This window comes from Cricetulus griseus, assembly GCF_003668045.3.
Source record: "Cricetulus griseus strain 17A/GY chromosome 1 unlocalized genomic scaffold, alternate assembly CriGri-PICRH-1.0 chr1_1, whole genome shotgun sequence".
NCBI classification, from domain to species: Eukaryota; Metazoa; Chordata; class Mammalia; order Rodentia; family Cricetidae; genus Cricetulus; species Cricetulus griseus.
This window is the reverse complement of record NW_023276807.1, coordinates 24,126,180-24,152,659: the sequence shown is the minus strand read 5'-3', so window position 1 is coordinate 24,152,659 and position 26,480 is coordinate 24,126,180. Positions and strand designations below refer to the sequence as shown.

Below are 26,480 nucleotides of genomic sequence, written 5' to 3'. Positions count from 1 at the left end.
TCCCTCTAAATTTTTTACTCTTCATATGTACTTTTCAGTATGAAATGTTTCTTTAGGAAATAGTTTATTTTTTTAATTTAGAACACCTTGAATACAATAAGAAAATATGTTACCACTGGCCAATACTTTCTCAAACTAATGTTTTATTTATGATTATCAGTATTTTATTTTTATAACATTAGAAAAACTCACTACATAAATACGGTAAATATTATCTATAGATAAAGACAATGCAATCTTTATGAGGAAAGTAACCCTAAATACACCTTGAAACTCTGTTATACTTTCTTATATCAGCGTGTTTCCCCTATGCACATGATAAGTATAAAGAAATTTCAATTGGGTGTGGTGGCACATGCCAGTGACCAGGCTCTTAGGGAGGCTGAGGTGAGAGGATCGTAATATCGAAGTTAGTGTGGGTGCATTATAGAGAAACCTCAACATCAAATGTTCATCAACAGTGCTGAGAAATAATTAATCTTAGGAAATTTGATGGCAATCACAGTTAGTTGTACATGCTCAGCCACTGAAACTCACAGAGTTATGTGTAAGATGGAATTCCATGTCAGCTCAATAACTGTATATACCCTACTTCTCATGTAATTCTGACTGGTTTCTGCATGTTTTCCCAAAGTATACATTGTAAGAAGCAGCAAATGAGAAAAGACTGACGAGAAGTCAAGATCTACATCTAGATCTCTAGAGTAGCCTGGAGAGAAGAGAAATAGAACTCTCAAGAGCTGATTTTGAGACAGGGTCTCTCTAGTCCTGGCTCTCCTAGAATTTGCTACAGAATAGACTGGCCTGGATCTCACAGAGGTTCACTTTCTTCTGCCTCCCAAATACTAGGATTAAAGGCTTGTGCCACCATTCTTGGCCTCAAGAGACTCATTTTAAAAATCATCTCAGCCCTGAAGGACTGTGATATGCGAAAGAAAATGCCCTGAAGAGTATTCTGGTCACCATAAGTAAAGTTAAAACTCCTTTGAGAATAGACAGATGAAGAAAGCATGGTAACCTGCCTTTCTGTTTTTTAAAAATGACCAATTAAAAAGTTAAGGTTTTGTAAATTCAAGTTTATATAGGCTTTCGTGGAGACAGTATTTCTTTTCTTCTTCCAGGAAGAACAGTAAAGTAAGCACTACTCCAACAACTTTGGGACACAGTGCTTACAATATAAACAGACATAAGATACTGATAAGGATTTTTATAACCACTTTACATCCATAATTTGCCTACCACTCAGTCTAAATGGAAGATGTTCTTACAATTTATCTCCTTGAGTCAGCCATCCTTGCCAGTCAAATTGGATAGCCTTCATCTGAACTTCTGGAGATTCTAGGAATATGTCATGTGCAACACCACTGTTTATGTTACTGTCTGTGTCTCCACTACATCCCATGCTCCTGAAAGACAAGACCTATCTCTACACATTTTGCTTCTCTCAATTGCAGTATTATTTTTGGATATGGCAGACACATGGTGTTTTCTGAGTAGATCAAATGGGAAATAAGGCACAGTCTCTCTGCTAAGGACTTCAGAGCTTCTGGGGGAGATAAGTTTTGTACAATAGAAATAACATAAAGAGGAAATAGATTTTCCACTCTAGGCTTCCAGTACAGGCACTAGTATCATCAGAGCAGTGAGCAGTGCTGGTGAGGTTTCTCATGCTCTCAGTGTTGCAACAGAACCATAATATTCCCGCCTTTCTTGTCTACTTGAGATAATTCATTTTGACTATGTAAGTGAATCTGTATGCCCAGCAAATTAAACAGAAGAGATAAATGACTAAAAGACTAGAATATAGATAACTTTAGCAATTAAAATGTACATACACATACATATACAAGCATGCATGCACAACCTGATCTTAATTACTCAAATGATACTTATAATAAAAAAATCAGCAGGTCACCTTACAGAATCACATTGCTTTAACACTATTTTTATTTTAAGAGGCTTGTTTTCTCTTATTGGATAGATTGCCTTTTTTCTGAAGATATCAACAAACATAGGCTAACTGGGTAAGAAGTATAAAAAGGTTAGAAAAACAATAAAATCAAAGTAAAATAGCAGGTCTGATTTCTTTTACTTTTTTGGTCCTATTTCATAATGCATATAATAATAATTGGAAAGTGCCAGCAACTTTATAACCAAAACAAGGTCAAGAAAGTTCTGTAAGATTAGGTGAGAGAAATATTTTCTAACCTTAGCCTATAGACAGTACAGGAAAAAAATACTTTTAGCACAGCACAAAAGTACAGATTAACAAAATTCAAAATATAAAAGATAAGCTGGAAAAACTACTTATGCAAAGGACTAGCTTTTATATATGAGCATTTCCAACAAAATATGATAAAGACCTGTAGTCCAACTAGAAAGTGAGTGAAGACAACCATGACTACCTACCTATTTCCTGTGAAATAAACTGTTTACATTTACCAATCTCATGAGTTATTTTTTCAGCCTCACATATTGATAATAAAAAGCAAACTTCAAGGACTGGAGAGATGGCTCAGTAGTAAGAGAACTGGCTGTTGTTCCAGGGGACCCAGGTTCAAATCCTAGAGCGTACATGGTGGCTCACAACCATCTGTAACTCCAGTACCGGGGGATTTGTCATGCTCTTCTGGTCTCCACCATCTGTCATATGTATAGTCATACATGTAGGTAAAAGACCCATAAACATCAAAATAAATATTTTTTAAAAGCTAATATCCAAAGATGAAGGAATGTATAAAATCATGATAATTCACTTTCCTAACAAGGTTCAAAGCCTTACCCTTACACAGGAAGTATTTAGGACAAAATGTGGGATAACGACCAATGAAAATTTTACATTGCTGACAAAGTTGACAAACTAAATGTTTTGTGTCATATGTTGAAGTCTTTGATACAATGTTATTAAGGGTGAGGAAAGCAATTAGGTTTACTATTTATTTATTGCTTATTTGTTTTGATGTGCACATATATGTTTGCATGCACATGAAACACATGTGTGAGTGCGTATGTGCTCATGTGTACTTGTATGGAGGTCTGAGGTTGACTTTGGGTGTCTTCCTTGATCATTTTCCACTTTATTCACTGAGGCAGGGTCTTAAAATGAACTGGGAGCTCACAAGTTCATCTAGATTAGGCAGTCAGCTTGCCCAGGTGAGCTCATTTGGGCCTTTAGATTGCTGGAAATACAGGTAGTACCACACCTGCCCAGGTTCAATGAGGGTTCTGAGAACTGTAACTCCCTTCCTCTTGTAAGAAGGGCGTTACCAACTGAATCATTTCATCAGCCTTCTGTTAGGTTCAGATGAAGTCTTGAGCCAGGGCTTAATCTCTGAATATCCATGGAGAAGAGGCTATGGAAATGTAAATAAGCTGGCAATCTTTTTGTAAGGCAGGAAGAGGGCACCTACAGGAACAGTAACTTGATTTTTAGACTGCTCTGTTGCTAGAACTATGAGTAATAAACACTTTCCATTTAACCTATCCACTCTGTAACACTTTATTATAGCAGCCCAAGCTAAAATACACATAAAGTTATCTTCTACATCTGTAAGCATACAAGAACAATGATACTCATGTAAGCATTTTTATTGAAATATGACAGGCAATACTGGAAATAATAGAAGCCCAGTTAAATAAATGCAGTTAAACACATGCCCATTTGATGGACTCTTAAGTATTCTGAAATGAACAAAACAGTGTTATACAAACTATTACAGCAGAACATATAGTATTATGATATGCTAACACACAGAAAGAAGTAACACACCTGAAATCAGAACACACCTTTGATAAACACCAGAAACCCTCAGGACCCTGCTACTGAAGGAGAAGGAAATTCATTCTTAGAAAAAGAAAAAAGAAAGAAACCAAAATAAGCAGGAGACTGTATTAACCATTGCAGTCCTTTTCATGTTGGGTTATATACTAATCCCAGTTGAAAGAAAAGTAATTAAAGTTTTGTAAACGTTTAATACTGCTTATCATTGAAGCAGACATGCTGAGAGCTTACTTAGTTTTGGTTATGCACTACTCCCACCTCTTGTAGTACTGTACTTTTCTTTATGTGTACATACTATGCACATATACACCCCAAATGACCCACCTAGCCCCATCTGAACTGCCCTAGTTCCCTACCTCATTCAGACTACACATAGTTCTATCCTTGACCAATAGTGTAATGTAATAATAGTATAATGGTAACAATCAAATTTAGACAGCTTTTATCCAAGTGTGTTCTCAGTGTAACAGGATATGAAGAACAGAAGGGCCAATTTTATCTGAAATGGTTTTAGGTGCATGGGCAGAAAGGCAAAACTGTGCCATCTGGGAAACTTTTAGGGAGAATCTCTTGTTTAACCTTTTGTGCCTGTGCATAATTAGGTATGTATTTGATTAAAAACAGATGCATTATGGGAAGGCACAAGCTCAGTAGAAGAAGAGAATGCATGATCAAATCTCTCATTGAAAACAGAGAACCATGGTCTACAAGAGCTAGTTCCAGGACAGCCTCCAAAGCCACAGAGAAACCCTGTCTTGAAAACAAACAAACAAACAAACAAAAAAAAAAAAACAGAGAGCCACCCAAACTAAACCTCTTAGAAATCAAACTCATCCTTCTCTTGAATCACATAAAATAGAGTCTGGGACAATAACTGGGTCTCTGAGTTTCCATCCATGTGATATGTTGCCAATCTCAACAGTGTATCCTTTTATAATCTGTATTATTGTTTCAATCTAAATTAAGTTATTGTCCCAGTTAGCTTGTTGTTAATTTGATACAGTTAGAGTCATATGGGAAGAGAACCTCAATTAAGAAGATGCCTCCATCAGGTTGCCTGTAAGCAAATCTGTAAGTTATTTTCTTGATTACTTATTGATGTGGGAGGGCCCAGCCCACTGTGGGTGATGTCATCCTTGGACAGGTGGCCCGGGTTGTATAAGACAGCAGGCTGAGGAAGAGAAAGCCAGCAAGCAGCATTCCTCCCTGTTTCTGCTTCAGTTCCCAGCTCCAGGTACCTGCCCTGACTTTCCCCCAGGCTGGATTGTGGACTCTAAACTAAAATAAACCCTTTCCTCCCTAAGTTGATTTTGGTCTTGGGGTTTATCACAGCAATGGAAATGTAATACAGTAATTTTGCTTATTTTGTATGAATGAGACCTTATATTCAATTCTTTTGATAAGAAATCACATAGTAGAAACAATTAACCCAGATATAGACCACCAATAACTTGAAAGGATCTAGAACCACCTAGTACAGAAACCTATGGCTGTGTCTTTAGGGAGGTTTTGGATTGGGTTGAAATGAGAAGCCTAGCCCTAAACACGAGCATTGATTTTGTGTGATAAGGTCTTGGGCTGATAAAAAAGCAGAAAGTGAATGGAACACCAATACTCATTGCTTTCTATCTTCTGATTTGGGATATAATTTGACCAATTATCTCAAGCTCTGGCTGTCATAGCTTCTCCATCATGCTTATGCTTACACTGTGAACTAAATGCATCCCCTGTTCCTTAAGTTGCTTTTCTCAGGCATTTTTGTCACAGCAATGAGAAAAGTAATTGATACACTAGTTATATCGCTGGCATACATCTAATTTTGTTAACTAAAAACTGATCTTCAACTTGCAAAATATATGCTTCAACTGGTAAAACCATTGTTTCTAAGAATGAGCAACAACTTGGCGTCACAGGCAGAGATCACTGTATGGGAACTTCAGTTATTAGGATCTGTGCTCTACATGTAGGTCATAAAACAGAGGCTGCAAACTCATCTGAATGTTCCTGACTCAAACACAATGCACAAGCATGTCTACAGGCCCTGCACTCATCTCATATTTATTGCCCATTTCTTTTTATTTCCCTGTGTTTATTTACTGTGCTCACTTACTTGGTGCCCAATGTATTAGCAAATAATATAGGAAGAAGGTCTATGTTGTGGGTGTAGGAAATGCAGCCCCACCTAGAGAATGAAAAGAAGATTCCACAGAAACCTCTTGTTAAAGCTTAAGTGTGAAAGGTAGAGCTGTCTAAAAGAACACTATTCCTTTTTGTTTGTTTGTTTGTTTGTTTTGGACATATCTACTGTCTGTCACAGTAGATGACATTTTTCCAGGCAAAAGTTAAGTAGTAGCAGGCTAGAAAAAAAGCAGAGATGCTTTGTCACTGAAGCCCCAGCTCTCCTAGCTGGACACACTTTGAAATGAGTGAGCAGTTATCTGTCCATCACTAACCACTGATGGTGAGGAAGTAAGGGATAGGGTTGCTGGTAGATCAAACCAAATCTCCAGTGCTTCACAGAGGAAGATTCATCAATGAATAATGACGATAATTGCACAAAAAGGAATGCCATGGTGTGCAATTATGAATAAGCTGCCATACCATGTGTTAACAGGCAAAGAAGTGCACATGTGAACAGATTACTGAGAGACCTGTACTCTAACACTGACTATTCAGGCCAGTGAACTCTAAGTCTCAGTTTCAATGCCAGAAAAATAAAGATCCAGAAAGCTGTCTTATAAGTAGAAATCCCTGTGAGGATACAAAAGGATGATTGGTAGGTAGCAAAGGAAATACTTGTGAACAGTGATACAATGGAGCTCCAAACATTGTGACAAAAGCAGGTCAGCTGGGAATCTGCTCAACAAATGGCATCACAGAAAAAGGCTAAACATGCACCTCAAGAGTTTCTTGTTGTCGGGCATTGGTGGCGCACACCTTTAATCCCAGCACTCGGGAGGCAGAGGCAGGCGGATCTCTGTGAGTTCGAGGCCAGACTGGTCTCCAGAGCGAGTGCCAGGATAGGCTCCAAAGCTACACAGAGAAACCCTGTCTGGAAAAAAAAAAAAAAAAAAAAAGTTCATTGCCTGCACCCACTACAGAGTCTCGGCAGTGGCTGGGACTGTAGATAGATTTCTCCATTCTCTGACCACAAGTACCTGATATGTCTGGCCATCTCATTCTTAGAATTATTTTCATTCTCTCGCACTGCATCTGAGAGTCACACTGTGTGTAGTTGACTTCTCCTGGTTCAGCTTTCACCATTAGGAAAAAAGATGGGATGGAAGAGGAGGTATATATGAAGTCCAATGAATCTTTTGTTAGTGGAAGGCCAAGGGTGGTGGTAGTGAAGGCATTGTGGAGGGGTAACTGCTCTGCTTAGTTCTAACCTAGCTCCAGGGCCCTCATTCTAGGTGCCTCAGAAAGACTGGAGGCCAAGGCAGTTTGGCTTCCGATTTCAGTCACACTTTAATGACTAGTTTTTAACACTTTCATTTAATTAATGAATGTGAATTAATTACCCTTAATTTCTTCACTTACAAAACTGGTTAAAAACCCTTTGTAGAACAGATTATAGAATTAAAAGTAAACATATAAAAAAGAAGCAAGTCAAGCACCATTATCTCACATCTATTGTCTCTTGGACAAGGCAGACACTTTGTTTCTAGCTCTGTAGTTCACACCTAGAGGGAGGTGTGAACTACAGAGCAGAAGTGAGGTTGGGCAGTGATCACCTTCTGCTTTCCATGAAGAAAGGCAAAAAGCCTTCTGGGCCCTGGAGCTAGGTTAGAACTAAGCAGAGCAGTTACCCCTCCACAATGCCTTCACTACCACAACCCTTGGCCTTCCACTAACAAAAGATTCATTGGACTTCATATTTACCTCCTCTTCCATCCCATCTTTTTTCCTAATGGTGAAAGCTGAACCAGGAGAAGTCAACTACACACAGTGTGACTCTCAGATGCAGTGCGAGAGAATGAAAATAATTCTAAGAATGAGATGGCCAGACATATCAGGTACTGTGATAATGGAGCAAAGCCACGAGCACCCTAAAGATGGAAGGTTTGCATGCTTCAGCAAAAGGAGAAGGAGTAGGGCTCAGGAAAGTCAGCAGTATCAAAGTTGGAGGAAAATATGGCATTTCCTGGTGCATGAAAGAATGGAAGGAAGAAATTTAGAAAATTATCATGAACAGAAGGCTCTAGAAGCAAGTGGCTTCAGGGCCAGGCAATAGTGGGCTGGATATCATAAAATAGATCTTATCCTAAGAGTATGTTGTAATGATAACCCTTTTCACCAGCTGCTGGGTTCTGCCACAACTTTAGAGCCCTCAAATAACACACAGAGTCTTCTATTAGTTACAATGCTGCTGGCCAATGAGTAGGATTTCTTATTTGCTAGCTCAGTCTTAATTATCAACCAACAAGACAAACATATACACAGAAGGACCTCCCCCATCAATACATATCAGAAGACTAGTTATCAAAGAAATACCATTGAGAATAACTACTACCAAATAACTATGAGAGAAATTTGGGTAATATTTTTAACATTGCAGATGTGCAATATGGTGATATATCTTTAGATGTATTTGAAGTTCTTTTTCTCATAGACTTGAAAGCAAAGTGAATATAAAAGACCTACAGAGAGAACAGTAGCTTGTATTTTCAAATATTAAGGAACTGAAGCACTTTCTCCAGTCTCCCTTAGGAGTGAATACTCTTTAACCTTAAAAGCAACCAAGAAGGAAGATCAGAGAACATCTCAAGACTCCTCAAAGGTCCTGGATTGGATTCCTAAAACAGATATAATAGCTCAGAACAGATATAATAGCTCAAAACCATCTCTAACTCCAGACCGAGGGGATCTGATGTCCTCTTCTGTTCTCTTCAGACATTGCACACTTGTGATGCACAGACTCATACAGGCAAAACACACACACACACACACACACACACACACACACACACACACACACACACACACACACTTAAAAGAAGCTGATATTACATGTTAAGAATATCCTATGATCATAACATGGTGAAAATGAGTGCCAAGAATAATCTTAAAGGGGCAAGATAAATTTTAAAAAGCAGTTGGAACAGGTTCATGTGGTAGATGTAGGTTGGGTATCTATCATCAAGAGTGGGGCAATCCCCTTTGCCTGGTTCAAAGAAGGAGACACTGTACTGGTGCTTAAATTCCAATTAACTTTCTCGACCAGAGAAAAGTATTTCACTTTGGTGACATTTTCTGCCTGTAATAAAACTTACATTGGAGATTTATAAAGTTAAATGTAGGTGCAACAGTCATTACTGTATGAACAGTAGCTGTAGTTATCACATCATCTTTGTTGTTATCTCAGTAGAAGTTACAGAAAAACATTATCACAGAGCAAGCCCTTAACAAAATTCTCTAACCAAGAAGGACCTGGGACAAGCGCTCAGGTCACTCAACATGCAAAGTGGGTCACAGAAGTGTGTGAGTAGAATGGAGGAAGTTTTCACACCAGTTGACCCTTCTTGTGCTCAAGTTCTGGAATCAGTACAGCAGTAGTAAGAGTTATATTCTAGGTGCCCATGGTTTGCAGTAACTGGTTTTGTTCCCTTGCACTTTCTTTTGTTACTACTTGTTAAATAACCACATAGATCACAAAAGTCACCATAAATTGAAATGCATGCTTCTTTTTCTAAGAGCAGGGGTCATTCCACTAAAGACAAGGAAAACCTTTGGGGTAGGGAATAATTTTTAGTTTCATAAAATTATTTTGATTATTTCCAGATTTAATTTGGTACACAGTAATGTGAAGTGATATGTCCTTTTATAACTTTATGGATGTAGATTGTATTTGTGTGGGGTGTGGGGAAGTGTTCTACGCAAAGAATTTCTATTACCACATTTTGGACAAAATTTCTGAGCCATTTCAGTGAGGAAAGAAGGCTTGTGGAATGCTATAGAACTCTGGGTTCTAGGGATTCAAACTTGGGTCCACATGTCTGTGTAGGATACCATTTCTCCAGATCTTGTTAGTTTTATAGCTAAAAGATGTTAAGTGTGTGTGTGTGTGTGTGTGTGTGTGTGTGTGTGTGTGTGTGTGTGTGTGTTTATATCTCAAGTCTCTAACGTCTCTAACCAGGAAAATTCTCACCTGTTATTATCATTTTCCCAAACAAATATTTCCCTGGAGCTTACTATGTGAGGTTCAATGACTTCCTAAGTGACACCACTTTAGAAAAACAAAGTTTGAAATTCTTATATGCAAATCTGTTTGGTTTTCAGTCTTATAAACAGAATTCCCTGCCAATTTTCAAGTCAGAAAAGAACAAATGGTTTGGATGAGCCTCACTGTACTAGCTTTTCCAAAGGGATCAAAGAAGGGCTTCGTGGTTTTTGTTTTTCTCTTTGTTTTTAGAACAAAATGGGATTCAATAAGAATGATATTATATGACTTCTGGAAAAAGCAGCACACCAAATGTGGAACACATCCAAAGTGGAAAATAATGTATTTAATTGAGCACATTAATTAAAAAGAATCTTTCAAATTGAATGTTGTCCTGAAAACATCTTAACTACTTATTTGGAAATCTTACACATTTGGTGAGACAATGCCAAGTATTGTTGTCACTATTTTTGGCCAAATATATTCTTTTTATTGGTTTCTTTTATTTTCATTTTACTTTACTGATTATTTGGGAACTTTACATATGAACCCCAAGCAAACTCACTTTCCAGTCCTCCCAAGTCTTGCCCCCCACATTGTGGACACTTCATCCCCCTAAAAAGAAGTCCAATTTGTGTTGTCCATATACTACCTGGATTATGATCACACACCCAATGGCCATCCCTTTAAAGAAAACTGAGTCCTTCTCATCTGCACTCCCTCAGAAGCCATTATTGCAGAGAAATATACTTCATCCTTATCACAATTTTCAAAAGTTCTCTTCAGTGGCTTTCTTTCTAGGCTGCTTGTATGATGAAATTTTTCAGAAAGTAAAAAATCACATAATTAGTGAAATACACATGCACACATATGGCCACCACTCCTTCGCTCTTTATTTCTACCACCATGTATTAGTTGTGGATTAATGAACGGATCGCGGCAATTAAGAGACCAAGCCCTCGTTAAAACTATCTGACTTGAGTCCTGAAGTTCCTGTTTATGCCCTTGAGAAATAAATGTTCTTGATCTTTGAGCCTTCAAATTCTGCATCTTTAAAATGAAGACAGACAGAAATATATGGCATTTATCATAACAATGGTGGCCACTTTGTTGAGGTGCTCTCTTGATATCATCACAATCATCGGTATCTTCTTTAGCAGTGACTTGGTTAATTCCCTGTCATTGGATCATTTCTTAACCCAGTGACTTTTACAGAGTTCATGTGTTCCAGAAAGATGCAAGGTTACAAAGCATGTCAGTACTACAGTAAGATACTGGTTTTTACTCTTTTGCTACGAAAATGCAAATTCCAAGAAAGCATTCATCCTTTGACTAACAAGCCTATAACCACAAATTCATAATATGTCCTTTTTCCATAAACAAGGCCAAACATAATATCTCGTTCATCTGATTATAAGCAAAATAGCTGCTATCTGAAGTATCCTGTATCACAAACAATAATAAACATAATTACTAACCACCCAGAAAAAATCTTATGGAAAGACATGTGGCATCTATCAGCATAGCCAGTTTCCCATTCATCATGCATGTCACTCTCTAGTTTACATTTCAGTAGCATTAGCTCTATTCTAGAAGCAATTCCTGCTTACAAACAGTATTTGTCTCATATAAGATGTTTATCACTCAACTTAACTCCCTGGTACTGTGTTGGGTGTCACAGATACCAGTTAAAAGACAGCTTACCTTACCAATAACTTACGCAGAAATATACTGTGTTTAAAATAAAAATAAGGAAGATAAGTCTTAACATAAGTGTGATGTTGATGTCAGAGTCAGTTATCCTCTGAGGCAGGAGGTACAGATCTCATCTAGGTGTTAAAGCAGTCTACAAATGTTCACAGAGCATCAGAAAAGATGGAGTCTTTTCCATGACACTCGCCCATCATCCTAATGTAAGCTTTCCTATTCCTGAGGGTCAAAAGTTGTGTGACAACTACCCTCCTTCATCACCATCCCTAAAGTCAATATGTTGGGACAGATGTTTCCAGAACACAGTTCTGGGGATCCTAGTCTGTATTGCCTCCATTTTGTGTGTCTGGCTTGAGTGACAGCCCTGGCTTCCCTGGCCATGATTTCCATGCAGGGTAATGGTGTCCTTGGGAACTTTTGTAGCAGGTTGTACATTTGATCATGCCAACCAGTCCTGGCGGGCCTGTGGTTACAGAGGCAAAGTTAACTAAAATCCTGTTTATGAACTAGTGTAGTTTGGTAGACCAAGGAAATCCCAAATTTGGTATAGAAACACACAACACACTATATCTCTACTGGAAAACAAGCTGAAAGTACACACACACACACACACACACACATTCTTTATTCTTTGTCACGTGTAAAGCACTACTTTGTATATGGACTAGTTATATTGCTTAACATTTACTCCTATATTATTCTACACCAGCCTTTCTAATGAAAAATCTAGATGTACCGATTTCCATAAGAAATTTAAAAACATTAACATTTTATAAAGAATCAGAAGAAATTAGTACAAGGATATGCCCAGATTCTAAAGAAAATTCCCAAATGTTAATAAGAAGCAAAGCTAAGGTACAAATTAAAATATCTAACAGTGTCATTCTTAAGTAGTGTTAGCAGGCCAGAGGATATGGATGCGTTATCTAGCATTTGTGAAGCCTTGGTTCACTCCCCAGAACTACTGAAGGTAAAGCTAAAATAATTTAAATAAACCTCATGTAATTACTTGATATAAAATTTCTATTCTTAAAGAAAATGAACTACACTATTAATCGATAAATTTGCTAACTACCACAGCAAAATTTTTCATCAATTCTGTACAGAATGTCTATTATTTCTTTAATCATAAAGAGTTTCAAGTAATTTACTCCAAAATTCACTTAAAATCCAAGTAGGGGGTATGGAAGTCTTGTACAATGACATCCACCTATAACCCCAGAACTATGGGAGCTGAGGCAGTAGGAGCTGGGATTCAAGGCCCACCCAGATATCTGTCTCAAAACTGCCACCATATCCACCACAAGAGTGCTAGGGACAAGAACACAAACTAGCTTCTCAACAGTGACCCTGAAACAGGAACACATCTATCACTTTGCCTCTGTTAGCCCGAGGCATACTCTGACTCAGTAAAATTGAGTTTATGTTAGAATGGGGTGCTTTAAGATGGGGCCATTTTTGTACTGTTTTTTTGACAGTGAAAGACAATACTTCACAGACACTGAGAAATGTAAGATAAAGCTTGCTGCTCTTCTTCATGTTGATTTTCAAATGCTTCTGCTCCGACTCACATTCCAGGAGTTATATTTGCTTGCAAGATAAGATGAGAGAATAACCAGGTGTCTCCATAGACTGAAGATGTCATATTCAGCAGATCATGTCAGATTCATTGGCTGACACTTCAAAAGTCAAAAATCCTTCATGAGAGTTAATAAAAGTGGATCATATGTCAGTTGTGCCAAAGACACTTCTCTGGATTTACTTAAACATTTAGGTGGGAGTACTGCAGTTTTGATCAATAAAAGGTTAAGACAGTTTGTAGTAGAAACAAAAAAAGACTATGCTAGGATACTAGGTAATAGCTAGTGATTTACTCCCCTAACTCCAGAAAGGATCAATTTTTCTAAGCCACTGCTCTCATCTGAAGAAAACCCCTGAAATCTCTTCAAAAGATTAATAAAGCAAGGCTGTAGGAGCATAAATACCAATGGCTAGGTTATAAAGAACTCAGAGTGAACAAGAAAGGCAAATGCCACAGAGCCATTGGTTCACTGGGGGTCATTCTGCAAAATTGATGACACATCCTTCAGAAAGCTGGTATGAGAAGCATGTCAGTAAACTGAGTTATTATCACACTGGCAGTTCTCACTTCCCGCCAGTCACTCGGCCTCGGCCTCCAATGGCTAGATGGCTAATCTCAAAAGGCCATCGTTTGTCAGTGTAATAAGCAAGACTACAGACCTCAGGGCCAGAACTGAAAATTGAAAACCTATAGCCCATTGACAAATACCAGGTCCAAAAACAGAATTCAAAAGCCCAGTGATTTAATTTAAATATCACTACAGTTCCAGAATAAATTAATATGAACTTGGTTTTATGCCCCTCACTCACCCCAGTTCCAGGGAACTAAGCGTCTCCTTTCAACAGATAGCAATTTTATATTTTTTTAAATCCCTTGGATAAGAAGGATAATTAACTTGATAATTTAATGTTAGTTCATGAGTAAACCTTATATGTCCCAAAGACTGTTTCAGACACTCAATTTTGAAAAATCAATTAGGCCCCAAGTACCAAGGCATAATACCTCTGGGAAACATGAACAGGGATTTTAAAGATTAGTTTGTTTCATTAAAAACATAAGCAAAGTGAAAGGTCCTTCCTGGCATGTAACATGGTCACACATTTTTAATCACTAAATGGTATAAAGCATGAACAGTATCTACGAAGCTAGTTCAGAATGAGCTGACAGCAGAACCTTGCTGTGACTATTAAGATGACTCTGTACCTAACAGCAGGCTTCCTCAAAACCTCCACCAAGCATCCTTTCAATACATTCTCTAATTCAATTACCTAAAGAGTTTAATTATTGTCAAGATTTGAGAAAACTGAAAAATAGCTGTGATGTTTTATTTAGAATATGCCTTTAATCATTAAGTCTTTAAGTTAGAAATGTAGATGATAAAATCTTAGTGCTGTATAATAAAACAGATATGTGCCCATGATTTAGTGTAATATATTGTGCTACAATTGCTTGAAATTCTGAAAATAAGCAGCTCATTCATTCTAACCTCATGCAGCTGAAGCAAAGACCTTGTTGGAGAATGTTTAGTTTGAGTTAACCTGGATAAAGCTGACTTGTTAGTGTTATCATATTCTAGGAAATATTTCCAGGGTCTACTGTGGGGCACCATCCTCAACTTATTGAGCCAAAGTGAAGGCATGGAGAATAACCAACTAACTAATCTTCAAAATTAATAGATCATTTATCTTAGCCCTTCTTATTGGGGTAAGATGAAATCTCAGAATAGTCTTAATTTGTATTTCCCCAAGCATGAAGTCTCAGGCCCAGATGAGAAGCCATTGGCAACTGGTGGCCACTGGGCCAGTTTTCCTGATGATGTGGCCTCTGAGAGACTATCCATGCTCTAGCATGCATGGGTCCTACACCCATGCATACACAGGCAACACTGATGAACTCAGCAAGGTCAACTTTATTTTAAGACAGTGTAAGGATCTGGGAAGGGAAACTGGTAGGGGAAACAGGCAAGGTACTGGAGGGGAGGGACTGGGAAGTGGATTTGATCAATATATATTATATGCACATATGACATTCTCAATAAATTTTTAAAAAGATAAAGGATAATGCTAGCTAGCTCCCAAAGTCTACAGAATCACCCCCTATGCCTTTCACTAAAGCATGAATTATTTACACCTCGATATCCTCCCTCCTCTGACCTCTCCATGTATTCTCCTGCACAGACAACTCCCATCTCTTTGAGAGTCCCTTCCCACAGTTTCAATTCATCTCTGGCCTCTACACAGCCCAACTCTCACCCGTGACCTTTCTCCATCCAAACTACTTTAAATGACCTTAAGAAGACTATTCTATTTCCTATCATCATTACATGATATTGCTTTCAACCTTGTAAACTAATAATTGGAAGCTGGCAAGATGGTTCCTTGTGTAAAGGCACTTGCCACCATGCCTGAGGAATTGATTTCAACCCCAGGACTCACATAAAAGAAGGAGGCAACTGTCTGTCACAAGTTGTCCTCTGTAGGTATGCTGTGGCATATGTGTATACACTCATGCACTCAAAGTAAATAAATAGAAATGTGACTTTAATATTTTAAATAATAGGCACTTTCTTTTTTTTTTCTTTTCTTTTTCTTCTTTTTTGCAAGGCAGTGTTTCTTTGTGTAGCTTTGGAGCCAATCCTGGCACTGCCTCTGTAGACCAGGCTGGCCTTGAAGTCACAGAGATCTACCTGCCTTTTCCTCCTGAGTGCTGGGATTAAAGGTGTGCGCCACCACTGTCCAACTGACACTTTATTTTTCAAAGAAGGAAGCAGACATGTATCACCCACACTCAAGGTGTGACTTTTCCATTGCTTTTTCTTTTACACAGGTTAACAATAACAACCAGGAAAATAAGTAACCTTCCTCTCATGACAGTACCCTATATCCACACAGCTTCCTATTTCCGTAGAGTACAAAGCTGAGAGAGAGCTCTGCCTCTTCTCAGTGAGAGGCCCGGTGTCCAGCAAGACTAGCTTAACTGTTCCCAGACCCCAGGATATCTGTCCCCAAAGGCTATTCTACAGCCTCAGTAGAAATCGTTTCTGCTTTGAAGTGGCTTTCACTACTGGAAAGTTATTCTGTTTAATTAGCTTAGATCTTGCATGCTGCCCTTTCCCTTTTTGCTCATCATTATTAACTCTCCCAAGTGCTGAAAGACAATTACCATACTACCCGGTTGGCCATCGTTTCCCCATACATAATCACTACAGATTCTTTAACCTTTCACATGGGCTTTTTTTGGAGCCTATAAATTTTTATGTGACACTGATATCTCCATACTTATTAGCTTTAATCATGAAACTTGAAAGTAATAAGTATTAGAAAATAATCTCATTGTGGTGATGACATGATTAGTGAAATAATTGTGATATTAAAAAAATCATTTTGGAAGCATTATTGCTGATTCTGAAGAACCTGTAAGGTGAGGTTGAAAGAGGATAAACCTTTCAGGTTTCTCATATGAGAAAAATGAAGCCTCCAGGGATTATTTTTCAAAGAACTACAGCTAGAAAGTGCTAAAGACTAAACTTCAACTTCTGTCATAAAATCTCATTTTTTAGATTTATTTTATGTATATAAGTGCTTTGCTTGCATATATGTCTGTGTATCTTGTTCATCCTGAAACTGGAACTGTGGACAGTTGTGGTCCACTGTGGGGGTATGGAATTGAATCTGGGTCCTTTGCAAGAACTACAAGTGAACTTAACCACTGAGCCATCTTTGTAACCCCAAAACTTTGATTCTTTTAGTTGTAAACATATTAGGATGCCTATCTGTGCCTGTGATACAATCTTAGTAGCCTTCTTTGGCTCTCTTTGTCTTTGGTTTTTAAAAAGAGTTGTTAATATATGTACATGCATATGAGATTTCTGGCAGGGTAAGTATGTCTCATCACAGACAAGTACTTCCTGCTAAAGATCTGCATGTTCATGTACTCTGCCTTCATGAATTGCGTTATAATAGTATTTGTTGTCATGGTTACTTTTTTTGTAGATCTCATATACTTATTGTAAAGGTGAAATTACTCCAGAGTTTATAAAATCAATGCTATGTCTTGAGTAATATTACAAAACTTAAGCCCAAGAGGGATCATTATTTTAAAGTGGCAAATAAAAGTGAACTCATTGTCATCGCTTCTCTCTAGAAAGCAAGACTCAAGTACAAATACACAGAAAGATGTGGATTTGATGAAGCTGATATGGTTGCTGAAAACTGAAAATTCCTAAGTACTGAAACACCATCTGAATGATGGTAACATAAGTATAACCAACCCTTCTGGTGATTCTGAGAAAGTGCACATCAAAACCCAATCAGCACCCACTGTGGACTCCTGATGGAAAGATGACTGTCCCCTATTCCTTACTCTGTAAGCAATGACTCACTCCACTTTTCTGTAGAGACTTAATATTTATGTGCTTCTCAAATTCATAGATTGAATCTCTAGTGTGACTACATTTGGAGACAAATGTTGGGAACTAAAGTCACAGATTCATTTCTGTATATAAAGGAGAAACAAGATTCTATACACTGTCTCTCTGTCATGTGAATGCACAATGTGAAGTTGACTGTCTACAAGCTAGGAAGAAAGCCAGGAACTAGATTGGTGGCTAGAATCTAAATGAAGTTTAAATTATATGATGATGGAACCCTGGTCCAATAGGATTGTGCCCTCAGAAGAGATGACAGAAAGCCTATATACACTTTTCTGACTATACAAGGACCCAGTACAAAGGTCCCATCTAAAAATCTCGTCAGAGGCCAGTTTGGCCAGCACACTTCTCTAGAATCTCCGGTTTTCAGACTAAAAGAAACTGAATTATTTCATAAAAGGTTCAAATATACTCTGTGAATTCACTCCTATTACACTTCCATAGCTGATCCAATTTGTAAAACCTTTAGCTTAGAATCGTTTCTTTATATTTTGATTATAGAATCAAAGAGGAAAGCATTAACTACCAAGAGTAATTCATATAGCTGATCACATATTTGAGGTCATTTCACTCATCTCTAGATAGTTAATTATTAAAATTCTAATATGTTTATGAGGTGACTGAGTAAAAACTCAACGTTGTTGAGAAGCATTCTCTGAGTATATGACAATGCCCTGCCTGCCTGAGGATTGCACCTGCAGGACAATGGGGTATACATTACATCATTTCTGGCATGCTGGAACCACCTCATACTGGAAGTTCTTGATGATTTATGTCAATGAATACAAACAAATAGATTTGAAAACATGAACTCTCCATGAAAACAATGTAATTTCATAGAAAGAAAGGAAACAGCTTGACAGTTTGGATTCACTATGCATCCCTTTGTGGAAAGTGGCTTCTTGTGTACCTGCAAATCTGCAACTGAATAATTCACAAAAAGCTAGTTAGAAATTTTAAAAGACAGCCTTATCTTTCCACAAATCCTTGGCCAGTATTGAGTAGATACAATTGAGTTGACAATGAGAGATTTGCAGCCCAGTAGTTTTAAGACAGTAGTTTTAAGGCATCCTCTGTAAATGAATTTTGGTCCTAAATCATAGCCTTAGAACTTCGATTTTTAAACATTACAATTGAAACATACAAACATCATCTTGTGAAAAGATGGATCATTTTTATTTATGAGTAAGATTTGGTTGTATACTCCAAAGGTTATATTGCATTCTAAAAATACAACGATTTTACTTTAAAATACATTTGCATATAGTAAATAATTTGGCACCTAAATGATGAGATGTCTTTGTGGCTAACAATTTCATGTTCTCAACTACTTGAAAGGAAACAATTGTAACAATATTGACAAACAGTTTTTATTCAAATAACAGGGGTTGTACAAATTTCACTTTATGATAAATTTGCTTTTATATATATTCTTGAAAATATTGCACATTTTCTTATTTCCCTCCCACAGAAACCATCTTCTGTAAGTTGCAGAGTGTTGTAAACAAGACCAACATGTTTGGTTGACTTCTGCCAAATACCTGCTGTGCAGTGTGAAGTTAAGTCTAAAATTGCCATATGTAATAAGGGTTCTTCTTGCAGATCATGCTATGCATTCAGTCATGACTGCTACCTGAATTTCAATGTCACTGCTCAGTGCAATACATGGCAATATGCTCCACAGGACCTGTAATTAATACCTCAGTCCTGCCCCACACTTTGACCTTCAGGGATTGTGATTCATTTCAGAGGCTTTCTATTTATTCTACTACTAGGCTATAGTAAAATTAAGTAAAGCTGAACTCATAAGGTTGTTTAATTCTTTTGAATTCTAGGAGGTGTGCCAAGAATGGATTTTAGGCAATATCCCTCACAGAACTATGGCATTTAAAAATCATTAGTAAGCCTTTTTTTGTTTGTTTGTTTGTTTGTTTGGTTTTTGAGACAGGGTTTCTCTGTGACTTTGGAGGCCATCCTGGAACTAGCTCTTGTAGACCAGACTGGTCTTGAACTCACAGAGATCCGCCTGCCTTTGCCTCCGGAATGCTGGGATTAAAGACATGTGCCACCACCGCCTGGCCTAATAAGCCTTTTAATTACACTGGTTATGAATACTTTTAGGAGAGTCCAGAAAATTCCTAAGGTCAAGCAGTTTGGATGGTGAAAACTCAGTCAGTGATGCTGACTGAGGCAACCAAGGACTTGCTACCTTGAGAAAGTTTCCATTTCCCTGCACTTCTGTGTGGGGAATCAATGGCACCTCCATGTTTGGAGCAACCACAGCTTTTGCCATCACAGGACAAAAGTGTAGGGGGTCTTACATGGAAAATAGAGATGTAGAGAAAGAAAGACGACTTCACAGCAGCATACGAGGGCCCTCATTTATATTCTGAATATGAAATATTTTACAGCTACTGACCCAAAAGGGTATCTTTTAAAATGGGAATTATGCTAAATATCTTAATCCCCCTTAGAAACACGAACATTTTAATGAACAAGTGACTGTTATTCATACTTGAAGCTTCCTGAAGACCTTAAAAACATTCCGTCTTAGGTTTTTAAAAGCGCAACACAAAACTCACTGGTATTGCTTCCTATGCTTTATAAGCTCAGGAATAGTTCAGTATTTAAAGTAGATCATATGTTTTTAGGTCAAAAAAAAACTTTTCTCATTTTTCTTTTACCATTAGTGAGGTGCTTTACATAAACACAAACAATGGCAGCCGCAAGAACAATGCAACCTTCTAGAAAGATGAGAAGTGAGTCAGTACTTCAGTTGTCCACATACTGCATTTGCAGAAGGACAGACACCAGGACTTCATGTTCTGTCCTCAAGTCTTTGATCACTTGGGCACTTCTGTTGAATTGTTTGAGAACATTACTTAACAGTTAAATTCTCTCTTGTCTTGATGAGCATAGAGTCTGTCTAGTAGATGCTCCACACTTGCTTTCCAGTCAATGAAAACACTTCTGAGATGTCCTATCACAGATACACTATTGAGAAACTAAATGAAAACAAGAGGAAAGAAATATAAAGGTTGGAGGGATGGCTCAGCAGTTAAAGTACTGACTGTTCTTTCAGAGGACCTGACTACAATTCTCAGCACCCACAAGGAACCTCATAACCATCTGTAACTCCAATTCCAAGGTATCCATCATCTACTTCTGGCTTCCATAGGCACTGTACATACACGGTACACAGACATGCATGCAACAAAGCAACTATAACCCATGAACTAATAAAATATTTTTAAAAGATTATAGATATCTTACTGTGCATGGAGTGCTCAAATTTTATTACTTTTCTTATTCTTCAATGAATTGATAACATTTCTCAGCTTCATATTTTTCTCACTGAAATACTAACTGGGATTGTGCTCGCCTGGTAGAAAAATTTATTCTTCTCAGCTGAGTTAATTAGCATGTATGTTTAAAAATCCTATTAATCACAAAAATCTACTATATATTTTCATTAGCACTTTTCCTTCTATGTCAATATTTAGGTTATGATAGCTTTGTTTACAGACATTAATTAGATAATATGTAATAAGAGTTCTTATCTGAGAAAAATTTTTACCTACAATTACATTCATTTTTAACTCTTGCTAATTTTCATGAAGAGTGGAGTTTATGAGTGTAATTTTCTGGAATCAACATTTATCACTAACATGTATTTCTCAATTGAATGAACAATAGTTTCATATATACAATTATGATTTAAGGGTCAAAAAAGCATTGATAGTAGAATTTTATTAAAAACTCATGTATAAGATGAACATTAAATCTTAAGAACTCACAACTCCTGGAGACTATGTCACTACTGGGGCCATGAGCGTCAAAAGAATCACCTGGCTGTTAGTGAGATGCAAATTACTTCTTACATTACAGAATGCTAAGAAATTTCATCTCAAAGTAACTCAAAATGCAGTACATACCATGAAAATCAGCATGTGCTAATAAATCAATGTGTCTAAGGCCAAGTGAGCTTCAGCAAAGAAGAAAAACAAAACAAAAAAAAAATTAGAGAAATGACAGTCTCATTAGTAAGCATGGCCAAGAAGCACATGCAGAAAAAAGTAGATCCTTACCTCATCATATTAAAATGTCAACTCAAAATAGATCAAAGGCCTAAATGTAAAACCTAAAACAATGTCACTACTAGAAGAAAATTCTTCATGACATTGATGTAAACAATGAACTTATGATTGCCCCCTCCAATTGCAAGAACAAAAAATAAAAGAACACATTTGGGAAATACACTAACAAGCTCTGCACAGCAGGTGAAATGCTCAACAGGAAAGAATGATCTCTAGAATAGGATGAAATCACTGCAAAATATTCATTGGACAAAAGATAAACATAAAGAATTCACGAGAAGCACTAAGACTTCAAGACCAAAACCAAACAAAAACCTGAATAATTTGAGTTAGTTATTTTTCTATAGCTGTGACAAAACACCATGTTCAAGACACTTTATAAAAAAAAAGGTTTAATTGGGTTTACAGTTTTAGAGGGTTAGAGTTCATGGTGGTAGAACAAAGCCATGGTGGTGGGAAGAGCAAAGAACTCGTATTTCAATCCATATGCAAAAAGATTTTAAAACAACACAATGTTCTGCATAGATATTTTTTAAAAGAAAATATGTGAACTGTCAATGAGCATATAAAAATATACTAGTCCCAAAGAAAATGCAAGTTCTACAATGACCATTCAAGTCATACTAGTTATAATGAATATAACAAAGAGTGCAATAAAGAGCAAATGATAAGGATGCAGAGAAAGGAAAGTTCTTTCCCCTTGCTGGTGGGAGAGTAAGTGAGGACAGCCATTTGGAAAGCAATATAAGTATGGAGGCTCTTCAGAATAACTAAAAAAATAGAACTAGCACATGGTCCAGCTATCACATGACCAGGTGCATAGCTATGTGAAAAGACATATCAAAATGACATTACAAATTACATGTTACCACAAAAAGACACCTGAATTCTCAAATCAATGTAAACATTATTCACAATAACCAAGTATTCTTCAAAGGAGGAATATATAAGGAAACTGAGGTTCATGCTTGTAATGCAATATTATGTAGTCATTAAAAATGAAATCTTTTCATTTGCACCATCATTGATGGAAATGGAGGAACAACACATTATTCTGTTATGTAAAATATGCTAATGAAAGAATTGTTTTACACATGTAAAACAATTTTGTTTCTAATTCAAATAAAAAAGATAAAAAACCAAAAAAAGACAAATACTCCATTGTTACTCATTAGTGGAAATTAAAGTTGATTTCCACAGAAGTAGCAAATAAAGTGTAGGATGTATGTCAGAATAGAGAACTCATGTAGGATGCATGAGACACCTGTGTTCAATCCCCAACTACTACTCTCAATCCCCAACTACTGCCACTCTCTCCACACATGTATACACACACACACACACACACACACACACACACACACACACACACACACGGGTGATGGGGAGGGAGAGCTATGGAGACGGAGGGAAGGAGGGTGGAGAAAGGAATACTCATCCCTAGCTGCTTGGAAGGTTAGTGCCCAGAGGTTGAAGGAGATTAAGTATCAGATACCAAAATGTAACCGGATAGGAGGAATTTGTCCTGGTGTTTCAAAGCACAGGTGGAGTGCCACAATAGTTTATAACAACTTATCATGTATTTTATCAAGACCTCAAACAGAGGAGTTGCAAAGTTCCAAAGACAAAGAAATGATAATTTTTTAAGGAGGAAGAAATGCCAACCATCCTGATTTGAATATGCCATACTTGTAAAACTGTATAAACAATCACACTGTATTCCATGGCTACATGTAGTTACTACATGGATATTATTAAAAATTTGAAGTGTCATATCATATACATTTTGGGGGGTCTCACTTTACAAACTGAGGTATCAAACAAATGTGTCAATTAAGTGGCTAATTGATTACAAAGAGGAAAGAAAGCATATCTGTGCTACCTCGCTATCTGAGAGATCTTGATAAAGTTCCTTATCTTGCTGGTCCTCAGTTTTTCTTATGTATAAGACAAGAATAATGAAAGATTGTGGTGAGGATAAATGAGGGTAGGCTTACATAATCTTACGTAGTCTTAGCTCTGGTACAAAGTAAGTGATCTATGCACTTATCTTGTTATTATTGTAATGCTCTCAGTGCTTTGATGATGCTTCAAGAAGGTTTTCAGCACAGGAAATACTTGATCTAACCCAAGATCTGGGCTTTCTGTGAGTTTTCAGTATTGATATCACAACATACAGGAAAAGAAGAGCATGAACAGAAAACTATGTAGGCAGCCATTGAAGAGACAAAGATGAGAGTGTAGCAAGTGGGACAAAATAGCAAGTGTACAAAGATATGATGAGGAATATATGTTCATTGGACACAGAGTATTTGTAAGAAAGGGGCATGATAATAGAGGATGTCTCAATTTTTTTCTCTATCGTTCTTATGTTGACAATTACCAATATAACAATACAAACCAAAGTGGGCCTGTGGGAGCTTATTAGTCCTTAGTGCTAGAGATTCAGACCACTGATAGCTGTGATCAGTGTGTTCAAGATCCTGGATGCAATTCTCAGCAGCAAAAAGAAAATGATGGTATCAATATTCTTGGAGAAGAAGCTAACAAGGAGAGCACCCCAGTCCTTTTGTGACTCCCTGTTTCTTCCACAGCGTGAGGTATCTGTCTTTCCTCTCCAGGATACCACCTTAGAAGAGGGCAGAAGTCATCACAGGAACCCAGAGCTGTTGGCACCTTGATGTTAGGTTCCCTAACTTTCAGAATATGAGGGAAATAATTCTCTATTTATAAATTATCCAGCCTGTGGTATTTTGTTATAGCAACAGAAATGAACTAAAACAGCAACATTATTTGCCTGCTTTTATTACCTCAAGATGTTTATGTTTGTGAGTGCCAGGGAGGGTGAAGTTTAGATTGGCAAAATATTTAATATGAGGACAATTATATAGGTACAGATTTCAAATGACAGATGTAGGAATTTAGGTTTGTATACATCAAAAGGAGAGTAATCAAAAATCCTTGGAGGCTGGGTGTAGTGGAACACACCTTCAATACCAGCACTGGAGGCAAAGGCAGATCTTGATGAGCAGAAGTCCAGCATGGTCTACAATAATGAATTCTAGAAAAATCAGAGCTACACAGTGACTCCAAGAAAATTCTTGGAGCTGTCAAAACAGTTGTGAGATACACAGGAATAATGTTGTGATTGAGATTTAAAAGGACAATTTCTTTTGACTAAATTATATTGTATTAATGAAGCTCTAATATGAGACAGCAGTTTTAAAGGAAGCTACCCAAAATGCACATTTAACATTAGAGTTAACTAACTATCCCCCAAATGAAATTTCTTTTTTTATTTTATTTTTTTCCAAACGGAGTTTCTTAAACACTTAAAGTATTTGAAGAAGTGCTGAGTGAACATCACACTTAGAAGTATATTTATTTCAGTCATTGAAACCACAGACTACTATAAATACCCTGGTTTAAAGAACTGTTTATCAAACGTGATATATACCTGTAATACAGGAAGTGGTCAACACTCAGAAGGAGAGCCGTTTAGTTCACAGATCTCAACTGTTGATCCAGGACACATTATTCATTGCTTAGCTCTATGAGTCAAACATGAAAAGAACTCCTCTAACTTTTCAAATCAGCATGTAGCTAGGTCTATAACAGTCTTTATTTATTCATTCAATCAGCTAGTCACTTGACACTGTCCATAATAATGAAATAACAGTGCATGGAGAGATGGCTCAGAGGTTAAGAGTACTGTGATCATTTAAAGGATCCCAGTTTCAATTCCCAGCACCTACAGGGCAGCTCACAACAGTCTCTAACTCCAGTCCCAGGGAATCGAATTCCCTCTCCTGAACCATGCAGGTACTGCATGCTTATAATACACAGATACCTGCAGGCAGAACACCCATATACATAAAAATAAAGGAAAAATAATGATTAAAAAGACAAAATCTGAGCTTGGAGCAATAAGCTAAAGGGAGAAATGTGTACATGTTCTACCATACACTTACCCAGGTACTGTGCAAGTAAGAAAACCAGAAGTCACTGGGTGTGTGAGTAGCCTGGATGGAATTTAGATTCCAATTGAAAGAATCTAAAACCCCACATGACTGAGACTATGGAATATACACAGCATGCTAGAAGAGGGAGAATACAATGACATCCACTCACTGATGGACTTTTCTCCCCATCCTCAGCCCTCAAGCCTGTCCTACAGATTCTTATTTTGAAAACAGAACTGTCTTCTACAGCAGAATGCATCATTCAAATTGACAAAAATAAATGCAACTTATCATTAGAACACACTTTATTTTCAAAGGGCCTTCCCTGGACATTTGTTCTTAACAAACAGGGTTTTGGAAACATTGCCTGTAACTCTGTCATTTCTGAGCACAAAAGGAAAGGACTTGGAGACTTCCAAGAAAACTTCTTGCTGCCTATCAGACAACTAGGTCTGACAATGGCCAGAGTATAGAAATTGCAGCTGTGATTCATTTGAATTTAAGTTAAAAATTAACATGCAAACACTGGGAAAAACTTGGTGATCATTTACACTTTCATGGAACTGACTTGCGTTAAATTCTGAGAACATTCTCCAAAGAGAAAGTGAAATTGTAAGGGTACCCGAAAAGGTATAGATTTGGGAAGATCAGCACACTAATACTACTTTATGAGATGCATTAAAATGGTAACATTGTAAGAAGTATGCAAAACTGACTGAAGAAAAGTGGAATGCTAAGGTATGAATTAAGCTATGAATA

The 26,480-nt window shown here is 37.3% G+C and overlaps 1 protein-coding gene across 1 annotated transcript in view; it reads right to left on the bottom strand.

Moving 5' to 3' along the window:
- Window positions 1-26,480, bottom strand: part of Kcnq5 (potassium voltage-gated channel subfamily Q member 5) — a 531,455-nt gene that overhangs the window by 480,160 nt on the left and 24,815 nt on the right.